This window comes from Alosa alosa, chromosome 16 (genome assembly GCF_017589495.1).
Source record: "Alosa alosa isolate M-15738 ecotype Scorff River chromosome 16, AALO_Geno_1.1, whole genome shotgun sequence".
Classification (NCBI taxonomy): domain Eukaryota; kingdom Metazoa; phylum Chordata; class Actinopteri; order Clupeiformes; family Clupeidae; genus Alosa; species Alosa alosa.
The window spans coordinates 25,728,881-25,741,219 of NC_063204.1; the positions used below are offsets into that span (position 1 = coordinate 25,728,881).

A 12,339-nucleotide genomic window follows, 5' to 3' on the forward strand; every position below is an offset into this window, starting at 1 on the left:
TCAGGTATTGTTTCCATGTACATTTACAGTTAAAGGTACAGGTGACTGTTTAGCTCTGAAGAGGTGGTTTGGGCAAGGTCATTTGGTTTTAGAGCTGTCCTGCTATGTGGAAAAGGTTTATGGCTATAGGCTATGGTTATAGCCTTCCCACATAGTCCTGTTTTTGTTAAGAGTTGGAAAAGGGGTTTTGTTTTGTCCACATCACTGGTTGCATAAACCAAGATCAACTGACATATGATAATAATCAAAAAATGGTTAATATTTGAAATAACGGCGACACTGAAAAAGACTGACTCTGACTGACTTAAAACGTTTTGGATTACTACTTTATATTTAATAATCTAGATGATGGGGATATTGATGGTTTCAGAAGACCTCTGGGGATATTTAGTTTCTACCTGTCAAATGGTTTGAAGAATCATATGGTATAAGGCAGCAATTGTTGTTAGCACTGGGGGGTTATTTGATGGAAAGTGGTGCTAAGCTGCTTGGCCCTAGAGTATCATTTGTTATTTGCATAGCTATATTATAATTTAGATAATACTGTTATAATTAAGTGGTTATAGGGTTATATGGGGTGTTAGTTAATTTGCTGTTGGGGTTTTATGGGAGCTAAGTACAGAGGGAACTGAGTAGTGACTCCCTTAGCAAAATTAGTTTGTGAAATGTACTGTGGGTCTATTTATTTCTAACTAAGAATATGCATAGTTTAAACATTTTGTGTAAAAATCATAGAAATGGGAAATTGATTTATACTTGGTATACATAAGGGTTTTAAGTATATCTAGCCTACACTTATACTTAGATTTATACTTAGAGACTGTATATGTAGTATAGTATATTTCTACTGAAGGAAAGGTTTAAGGATACTTATTTAACTATAGCTAGAGGTTGGGATAGATAGATGGATGCTTTATTTATCCCAAAGGGGAAATTCAAGAATGAATGTTGAATGTTGAGAGGAGGTATGATAAGGTATGATACAGTTAATTTCATAAAATGCATTTAGTAGATTTTAATATTACCCTTTTGATAAAGTTACAGTGCTAAAGGATATTAAAATACATGGAGACAATTAACTGGAAGTATGTTTTGGTGGTGAGGAATGGCATAATATATTAGACCATTCACTTTGGAATGCAGCATATGGACAGTAAGAGCTTCAAAGTTATAGAATTATAGAAGATAATTACTCTAGTAATGTTTAGAGAAACTGGGTAAGCTGACTAATGGTTAAGGGAATGCCATGGTCAACCAAGTAAGTATGGAAATTTGATAGTCACCTATAAGGTAATAAGTAGTGTTACAGAAACCCCAGGCTAAAGTAAAATGACTTAGTGTAAAGTGTAATTCCCCATTCTGATAGTTAAAGAGACCAAAAAGGATCAGTTGGTAAACAGTACAATGAAAAAGTGTTGCAGAAAAGTGGTTGAGAGAATGAGGAAATATACAGATTTATGGCCTATACAAGAATTAATGGATTTAGCACTGTTACAAAGATCAGGGATTACATGAAAATTGACACAATAGTAGAGCTATAAGAAGAATAGGTCAGTCATAGTGGAAATAGTAGGAGAAAGAGGTATTTAAAATGCTCAAAAACATCTTGACATCTTGATAGATTAATACAATAGGAGATAAGAGGCAGAAGTAAGGAGATGACTTGGGAGTGAGTGACCATGACTGTAGGAATAATAATAGATGCAGATGTTATAGGAAGATATAAGGGATAAAATGTACAGTTAATGGTAAATTACAAAAGGGCAAGATAAAGTAGATGATAGATAGAGAGTAATCTAGTAAATACTACAAGCTGACTGCAGCATGATTTCCTCATTCCCTCCAGCTAAACAGTAAATGTAATGCTGCCTCTTATATCTAAGGGGGGAAAGGCTCATTACCAGCCGTGTGAGGACATGCTGATGTGCAGGGGTTAATCCAAGTACTCCCTGTCCTGACTGAGTTCTGAGCAAGTTCAGCACAACAGTGCTGAGCATGGACAAACTGAAAAGAGATAAGGACTCTGAGGCCTTTGTTAAGGCAACAGTGGCAAGCTGGAGAGCAAAGAGGGAACTTGGAAGTGCAATGGAAGCGCTTGCAGCATCAAAAAGACAATACAGGCACCTTTGGTGACCTAAGGCTTCAGGTCTGGGGAAACCAGTAGCAGCACCATCCTCAACACTATGGCAGTAGGAGCAACCATCACAGGTGTTCCCAAACCTGTCAGTTTACTGGCCTATGGATACCTATTATAGTGGGCACAGTCAAGCCCATGGCAGCCACAATCTCCACGTCAGTGGGGGTGGAGACTAAGACAAGATGGGAATAACTAAGGCAGAGTGAGAGGAAATTACAGAGGAGGCATCATGTGAGAATGGACATCTAAAGCAAGACAATCATCAGTTTGTTTTGACTGTCAAAGAAGTGGACAAAAGAAACAGGACAGGGAGAGGGAGGAGACACCTAGGCACTGAAGGATGAGCCCAACGAGCATGCCTTCCTCTTCCCTTGTGAAATAGCATAGTTTTAAGGAGGCCTAGAGAATTCTACAAGAGAAGGTGTATACCAATACTATCAAAGGGAGTTTGATGAGGAAACCATGATGAGGGACTATCTTATGGGTGAGCCCACCTGATACCCAGCGATGCCCTGACTAGGTACAGAGAAGGTAGTTAAGACATCTCAGGGTAAGTAGGTAAATACTTTGTTAAGCAAATTTAAAGTATGATTACTCTTATTCTTACCTTTATTATATTTTTATTGTTATTTTGAATAGAAGTGACTACTATTTAATTAATTATAAATGCAAATGTTTTGATCAAATTAAGTGACAAAGTGATAACACTGCTATTTTTAATGTCAAGTGACACTCCATTAATTTTTCAGGATAGGTGGTGGTGTAAGTAGGTAAGACTAACTTGACTATGTCCTAGGGACTGTTACATATTAAAATATTACCTCTAGATCATGGGAGTTCCCTAGTGGTCACTCACACTCAACAAGTCTAAGGAATAGAATGATTTAGCTTTAATGGGAAAAATAAAGTTAGTAGAAATATTGAAATGATGTAATATCTGCTTTACATGTAACTAATGTGAAGCCAAAAGATCTTATGTACTATACTATGACATTTGATAAAAGCAATAGATAAAATAAAGAAAGCAGAGAAATAGGATTGATAGAATAAGAAAATAGAACTAGGATTTACTATTAGTTTAGATAGCCTAGATAAAGTAGTATAGGGTTAGAATAATTAGGAATAGAGGTAAGCTTAGTTTTTGAAGAATAAAACATTATAAAAGTCTATGACATGCAGAGAAAATTGGAGTAAGGTATGTTGAAGAATGATGAGATTACTGTATGTCCTAAAACATCTAATTAATATAGCTTACATAATAACCAGTCTTAAAGTAGTATCCCAAATTGACAATAAGTAAAATAACAATGCTTATAGGGAAATTTGTTTAATCTCTATGCAAAAAGAGAATAGATGGAATTAGGATTATTATAAGTCATTGTCAGAAGATTAAAATGTTTTATTATTTCAGAAATAGAAAAGCTGGTGGAAAGATGTTGGTCTTCATGGAAGGAATGGAGGTCCACCAACTCTATTCTGTTAATCACAGTAACAAAGGGGGGCGAACCCCTGGTAGAATGTTAAATTGTATGATTTGTTACATTTGTTACCTTGGGTTACAGATTTTTATAATTTTTCACTGTCATTATTTGATTAATGTTTTAGTTGAACGTCCCTTTGGAAAAAAAAGAGTCTGCTGAATACCATTACTGTAACTTTAATGGTTAGTGGCATTTATATTATACTAACCAGATACTTTCCCAACAGATACAGTACTTGATATGGTGCTTTCCTTTGCGCATAGTTGGGATCTATGCGCAAAGGGGGAGTAGGAAAGAGGAATATTTTTATTGAAGGATTTTCAAAGTTACAGGAAGTTATTGATGATAGTCTAACAGATGTCATGTGTATAGTCATAATATCAGGAAAGTGATAGTGTTGTCTAAACCATTAGGTCCCAGAAGGATCATAAAAACACTTAGTTATTGATTACATTGATATGATAAAAATAAGAAACTTTGGTAGTGGTTTGTAGGGGTTTTCAGATGATAAGGGCAAATTACATGTTAAAAGGGAGAATTGCTAAAATATATGCCTCAACAGATTTAAACTGGTTTGATGCCTTACGCATTGCTTCGATGCAAATAAGGTTACAATAAAACCAGAGTAATCACTTTTTGCATTAAAGATAAAAGCTGAAAGGTTCACCAGAGGCCCACCTTTGGATCAGCTCCAAGGATAAATGAGAAATTATATGGAATAATTGTCATTAATTCACAAAACAATCTATAAGCAGGAAAAGGACTTTCAGATGGCCTACAGGAAAAGAGTCAACAACCTACAGTATACTGCCTGGGGACAGAAATGATCCTGGCAGTGGTGGGTATAGTGTTTTTGGCATGTATGCTCCTGTTCCCCTGTTGAGGGTAGACTTTCAGGCAAGGAATCCAGTGAGGAAGGGGGGACATTGTCCGAGCAACATCTGCCTGATAACAATCAGGGAATGGACAGAAAACGGCAGAGATCCCAGTCCATACCACCAAATCACCAGGAAATGAGCCATTCAACTGTTTTTTCACAAGTGAGGCTGACAAAGAAGACTCAGGTAACACAGAAATGATTGACTGACAAAATCTTATCAACCACCAGGAATCTGGAATATTGGTGAATCTTCCAATATGAACACAGTCTGTTATGTGCTTGGAGCACTAAGAGAACAGGTGGCTGCAACCTGGGTAGCTATGCACAACTGGATGATGTTGGATCAGATATTAGCCAAAGGAAGTGGAGTGTGTGTCAACATAGGAGTATATTGCAGTACTTTTATTCCCATAACATAGCTATGGCAAAACTAATAATGATAGAAAGATAGTTTAAGGGGGCATTAGGAGGATTAGAAATATGGCTAGCACAAATAGGAATAGTTGTAGGAATAGGTTTGCTTGTATTTGTGCTTGTTTTCTCTTTGTTTCTTCCTTGTTTGAGATCCATAGTGCTTAAAACAGTGGCTGGGAGAAATGGATCACTGCTGTTGATGAATGAAGCAAATGGCAACCCTTGTGGAAGGAGATACTAGTGCCAGGACAGATGACAAGGAAATGGAAACATGACAGTGATGCCAGTGATGCCAGAACTGATGCTTCTCATAGAGGATTGGAGAAAGGAGGAAAATTAGGATACAGTACGCTGGTTGGAAGCAAAACCAGCTCTTTCATTGATGAAGTGGGATTGGGTGTGGACTCCACTCCGTCCAACAGCCAAGCCACTAATGTTCTCAGAGCATATGAGATGGAGTGCAGAACTAAGAAAATGGCTTTTGTTTTTGGGAATTGCAATATTCGTAACATACCTCACACTTGAAGCGCAGCATCCAACATTTATTAATACATTTGCGTTTGCATTTACATTCTGCCATCTCCGAGGAACAAGCAATGGACTAAAAACTGTGTGTAATGAGAATGAATTATTAATAGTTTGGTGTTACTTTGTTTTCAGAGAAGAGGGTCATTATAGCATGTAACCTATCTTCATGTAGAAGCTTAGAATATTATAGGACTAGCTCTATCTGAAAACACCCATCAGGAATTCTGATGTGATCTGCTTGCTCATTTGATGAATGTTTGGGGATGGAAAAGCATATGTGTAGTTGAAGGAAAGTTTCTCCTCTCGCTTGTTGTAAACAAGTGTTGCTGTACAAACAGGACAGTAGAAGAGTTTCCCTTATGAAGGTTTTTTCCTCTAAAAACAAGAAAAAAAGAGGTTTTCCTTTAAGGGTTTTCGCTTCCACCGAGAGGATTTGAAACTTGCCATTCTATTTGAAAATAACACTACACTATTGGATTTGATTTAAGTGAGGGTTGGTTCAAGGGTGTAATAACAGTACTAATATAAGTGTTTTATGTTTATCAGTGGTATTGGGGACAATTGCTTAATGTCATAGTTGCTGCTGAGTTAACTGGTTTGCTTAGTTGACTGTTTGTAGTGTGAATCAGCTTAGCAGCAGTATTTTCTTGATAGTAGGGGATGTGTTAAAATAGTGATAAATGTTTGATATTGCTGCATAAGTGAGCACTTCCTGCTCAAAGGGGAATGTCAAGGACTTTTATTGACATATATCCTTTAGTTTATATATCTTTTATGTAGTATCTTTATTCTGTGTAATATCACTGTTTTGTGAAACTGAAGTCTGTAGTATGTTCAGTGTGGGAAAGGAAGACTGGTTTAAGGGAAAGAGCAGATCTGGCTGACAGGGTCATCAATAAGGTTTGGCGCCAGGAAATGTGATCAAAACCTAAAGAATGTAGGAATAACAGGATGAGAGGGCAAAGGTGAAGTACCATTACTTGGTCAGTTATCTGTAAACAAAGAGTGTCTTGTCTGGGATGACTTGAAGGGGTATAAAGGCTGGACAACAGCCAGAGGATGTTAGCTTACTGAGCTCACTTTGCTCACTGCTCACTTTCTTACTTTGCTTAGCTTAGCTTGCTTCACTAACTAATGCTCCGGAGTGCATTAAAGCCATCATCTGCAGTATACATCCACAGTGTGCGGACTTCTTTTGATGTTGTATTATTTAATGTGGATTTGACACCACACATCCACAGCTGAACAAGCTCCTCAGTGCCTGCCTGTCTGCCTAAGTGTGAGAAGGTGATGTCCCTTCATCATTATCTGCCTTTAGTATTTGTTCCTAGAAGTCTATCACCAGATTAACCTAAGTAACCTAACAGAGGATAATTACCTACCAGTACCAGCTACCAGACATGGATTGTATCGATGCACACTTTTTATTTTACCAAAGAGCTTAATTATTCTAATTTTACTTTGCTTTAGCTGAGCTCAAATTTCTCTCCAGAGTGTGCAGTGAGATCATTTATCTAGCAGCCGTAGTTTGGCCAAGGGTGGGCGATACTGTCATTAGCCCAATTAGTGCCGTGCCCACGGTGTGGTGTGCCTCACAGAGGAAGGGCAACTTCATTAACCATGCGGTGATCAGCGCTCCCTGGCCAACACACAACTCTCATGGCTTACTGCTCATTATTAAATCCTATAAGGTTTAAGGATTTAAAAAGTGGATTTCCAGGATTTAAAGTGCATGCTTGCACTGGATGTGATAAGTATACTGAATATGAAGGATGCAAACATTCACAAAAATACTTTATTTTGCAAAGAGATTTCCTTACTGAAAGTAATTTTGGAGGCAGAGAAGATCCCACTCATACAGTATGTTTTAAAATCTGTTGCATAATGTTGTTAGCGTTCAACACTGATAGATGTCGCCCATGAAAGCTCATTTTTTACCTCCCTCCTATTCAGAGGAAGAGAAATGGAAGCTTTAGCGTTAAATTCTGTCAGGAAGACTCAATGCATGCGTCACTCATTCATTCATTACTTCCGACCAATCACCAGTCTGCATCAGCCTTTATAATCACTTTACTTTGCACCTGCCTGTTGCTTTCAGGTGCCGATTTTCGATGTTCCGTATCCATGCACGGGTGGCTAGTCATTCACTTCGCCACAACTTTAACATGTGATGCAGTCACAGACCAGTAGCTTAGCCTACCTTACGTTCGCTTCAACTGAGTTGGACGCATCTCACCAAAGTCTTGGGGGTTTCCATTAATGTAGCATAGTAGCTTGTAAACGTTGGAGAGTAAGGTAGGCCAAATTGTGCCACTGTTCAGAATCCACTTGTCGACAGCGGTTGGTAGCTGCGGGCTCTCAACCTCCCAATATACTGGCCATTCCTTTCGCATCGGCGCTGCAACGTCAGCAGCCGCTCTAGGATTACCTGCATCCTCAATCAAGTTGCTCGGAAGATGGTCTTCGTCGGCTTACGAGTCCTATATAAGACCTCAGGATCAAGCCCTTCTAGATGCGCAAATAGCTCTCGCAAGTGTCAAATAAGGTAAGCTACCTTTCAAAGGTCTGGTGGTGGTTATTCGGCTCAGCTAAAGCATTATATTAATTACGATGGACCCGAGCCACTCTTCTCCAGTCACTACGCACAGCCGGCACTTTAGGCACAGAATAAAGCGTTAATACATTCTAGTCACTACGCACCGCCGCCCTTGGTCTAGCTTCTGCAAGCAAAACCTCGGGTAATCTCACGTCACAACAGTTAATTTCTTTTATCCTACCATCACCCCACTTCACTCATCATATATATACGCAACTCGACTCGGCAGTCGCAATCATCAAATCGCAATCATCAATCGTTATCGAACCGAACGATCATTAAGCACTTTCCACGGGGATTTGCACCACATTGCATTACATTCTTGCTGTGCAAGAACCGTGCTTACGAAAGCTCTGAGCTTGTGCAAGCTCCTCGACTTCGCTGCAATCGCTGCAGACCATGCTGGTCATTTTCTTCTTTTCACCAGAGAGTGCTCAAGCTTTCTGTTTGTCTATACCTTTTCTCTCTGAACTTATTACCCATGGACAATGTCTATTTCATGTTTTCCTGTCTCGTTTAGCTAACGTTACCTATGCTGCTCATCTTATTTTGGGGGGCCTTTCCAAGAGCAAGGTGCAAAAGCATGGCTCACTCTTTTCATCTTGCCCTTGGATCTGCTTTAGCTCCATTCCGTTGCAGGATGCGGATTGCTCACGGAAACAGTCATCACATTTAGGGGTCGTACTTAAATCGGATATAATCTGTCATGGACACTACACCGTGCTGTTATTTTGGGTAAGTCAACATAATTAATTCATTAATCTAAACCTTGCCATTTACATTTCTATCCTAATAGTAGGCCTATACGTTGTGCTATTTAGCTTTCTTTAACATGGCTTTACCTCTGCCGGATGGACAGTCTGTTAATTTCATCTGCTGTACATCTTGTCCTCGCAGCTTCTGTTCACCATTGAACCGTAACAAATGGAGTTCACAAACTGTAATATTTTGCATCAACTTGCTTATCAATTAAGAGCTAGCTACTCCATTTGCTTGTCACAAGGCTCACAAGAATCTATGGACTGTATGGTTACTAAGTTCTTAATTACTAAAGACTCACTCAGCAATAATGAGCATTTTGTAATCAATGTACTTCCTCTTGCAAATGTCTGGTGGTGGTTATCTAAATTTAATCATATTACTCATCTCTTCGTTTCTGGTGCCCGTACTGGCTTGGCCGCATTTGTGCAGGTCATAATCTTCTTTAACTGCAAGCGCTATTTCTTCTGCACTAACCTGAGCTTCTGCAACTGCAAGCTCATTGTCCCCCGAGCATTTGCAACTGCAAGCTCTATCCTGCTGCACTAACCCTGAGCATCTACAACTGCGAGCTCTATTCTGCTGCACTGACCCTGAGCATCTGCAACTGCAGGCTCTATCCCCTGCACTGACCCTGAGCATTTGTAATTGCAAGCTCATTGCCCTGCACATTGTTAGTTAACCCTTGAGCTAAGCTTCTGCAAGCACTAGTCACTCGAGCAGTCTTGTTCAATGGGTTGAACATCTGCAAGCTCAATTCCCTTCCATAACTTTAAATCAATCATAGAATTTGAGTCACAGGTGGTTGAATCCATCATAATCATCCTCATCCTCATCAAATCATCAGTTTATTTTATTAATAGTATATTCTTCATGTGTCTCTGTCTGTCTTGCTTTCTCTGATTCATCTCCCGAGCTCAACCGGATAATACAACATGCACTGTTTAATATTGTTATGCTCTATTTCAGAGAGGATGTCCATCTAAGCATTCTGGTGGGTATCTTTATTTCTTATTCTTTGGGGTAGGCTCCGCCCTGCCGCCTCATACCGGCAGGATCTGCAAGGGTCTGCACACTTTCGGTGACCTGGACCGAGGGCGGGGCCTATGCCAAAGACTGTCTTATTGTTGCTTATGCCTTTGTATATCCTTTGATGGATTAAAACGTATGTTAACTTTCATTGTACCTCCCTGAGTCTTTCTGATAGAAATTAGAATACATTAACATTGTACCCATATAGTCGTCTAACAAAGAACCCAATGATATTAGCAAGGCGAAATCTGCAGTATGGTGTATCTGAATACACACGCTGTCACTTCCAATAGAGACAGGGATTGAGCTCTGACTAATGTTCATGGCTCAGTGAAACACACATCCTGCTCAGATCCTGTCATCAACCATTTTCCCACTATAAAGGCAAGTCAGGTAGATAAATGGGATGATTCGGCTTCAGGCCTGCAGATAGATAGGTGCCCTGTGGAGGAAATCAATAGCACCAAAAGAAGACAAACATGGGCACAGAAATGGCAGAGGGGCCTTTGTGGATATTGCCATACTCCAGGGGAAAGTTCAAAGTTTTCATTACACTTTTATTTCTTTCCTCTTCAAAAGGCGAAAAAAATAAAAAAAACATGAAGAAAAAAAAATAAAGTGCTGCGTACTAGCACGATCTCGCCTGTCCCCTGAGACAGTGAAGGCATGGAAGGGCTTGCAATTTATCTGCGCCGTTGTCGTCGGTAGCTGATTCGCACTGGTGATGCATATGCGGCACTGCCGCTTGCCCGTAAACAAATAAATTCCTTGCTCGCCCAAATCAGCTTAATGCATAACAACAAAAGTGCACTTGAAAGTGTCCGCAGAGACTTCTCACCACCCCAGCTCAAATGGGCTTTTACAAGGATGTTTAGGAGCCCTGTGTGTGTTTGTTTGCCGCTCCCTCTCTCTGTGCTCAGCAGAAAAACTCAATAGAAGGATCTCATCCCCATTAAACAGCAATTAGTGCGTTTGAATTCCCCTCGCTGAAGTGGATGCGCGCTGTTAAGAGCAGGAAGGCGTTGCCACGGAGACAGATGTATGGATGGGCTCGCTGGGAGTGGATGATGGCGCATCCTCTGGGCAGTGCGAGAACGCAGGTGTGGAATTGCTGAAGCAATGTGACTTTTGTGCTTGCACTATAGTGGATAAGGGAAATCAAATACATGGTGCTTTGAGATCAGTATTCACTATTAGCTAATGTCTCCTGAAGTTAGTGTGATGTATTTTCAAAATGAGAGCTACATGGACAAATGAAACAATACAACGGCATTTAGGGTCTGGTGATGACAGCCATCTGCTCCAAAGAAAAAACTATGAGACTATACAATATTTGAGTGACTAGTATATAAGAGCTCTTAATATGTTTACACTTAAGGTCTAATAACATTTAGATTCTAGTGTACAGTAATAGGCTACTGTTTTTTAGTTGTGTATAATCACAGTGCCTAATATTATATAACTGTAAGCGAAGTCTAGACAGTATCAGTAATGGTTAAGTACATGCACTTAATGGGGCATAACCGCTTGAATAATGCCCAACTGAAGCAGTGAAGGATTGTGCATGACTCACATCAATTTGAGTTTTCAAAGTAATTCTGCACTCCTTGTCCACAGTTTATTTGCTTACGTAGAGGTTTCTTTTGTTCAAAGCTACTTACAATGACACCAATAAACATTAAATTAACATTCAAATTAACAGTGTGAACCTAAATAAAAAAAACATTAGTAATAGACTGAATTAAATCTCACAGAATGATAACAATAACCATAATCACATGATTATTAAATCTGAAAGAACGAATTAGCTTTAGATTAATTCTGTCAAGAGTAACAATGTTAAGGTTACTCAGAGGCAGACAGGAGGAAAGGATCAGAACACACACACATATATATGATCTGTGACAAGAAAAAGCCCAATTCTGGTCTAAGTAACAATGTCTCTTTTAACAATGTCATCTCTATCAACATGATTAAAAACAACAGCAATAGAAAATAAGCACAATTTGGTGGTGTTAGTATCCCCCCGTTGAGCATATGCTCAGAACATGGATCGATGATTGCTTGCTGCCAAGCAACACTGGATTAAGAATGGTCTCATTAATGTTACAGATCTGCGTAATGAAAATTTGATTGAATGGATTGTCAAATTAACTTTTTATGCTGGCATGTGAAATTTGAGCTGGAAATTATTTGTGTAAGGAGAAAAACAAATGTTATTTCTTACATCTAAACAAGGTTCATGTGGTTTGCAGACACACAAACCAAAAGAAAACTGTTTTGAAGCTCAGGTTGCCCTCTGTTTGTTTTAACTTGCATGATGTAGAAACAAGTACAACTAACATTTTTCAGGCAAATCAATAGTATTGTACGAGCTTGCAAAATAAAAGTTTAAATTACTGCACATGATGTGATGTAACATAATATGAACAAGGGAAGTCATTTAAAAGTTTGTGTAGAGCTTTGGTTGGCTGAATATATAGGAGATATTCAACCATCTAAGATGTGAAAC

The 12,339-nt window shown here is 39.1% G+C and overlaps 1 long non-coding RNA gene across 1 annotated transcript; it reads left to right on the forward strand.

Moving 5' to 3' along the window:
* The first annotated feature begins 1,362 nt into the window (after nt 1-1,362).
* Nucleotides 1,363-5,540, forward strand: LOC125309811. The gene is made up of 2 exons (XR_007196192.1): nt 1,363-2,687; nt 2,887-5,540. It is a non-coding gene; the product is annotated as an uncharacterized LOC125309811 (long non-coding RNA).
* Nucleotides 5,541-12,339: the final 6,799 nt, after the last annotated feature.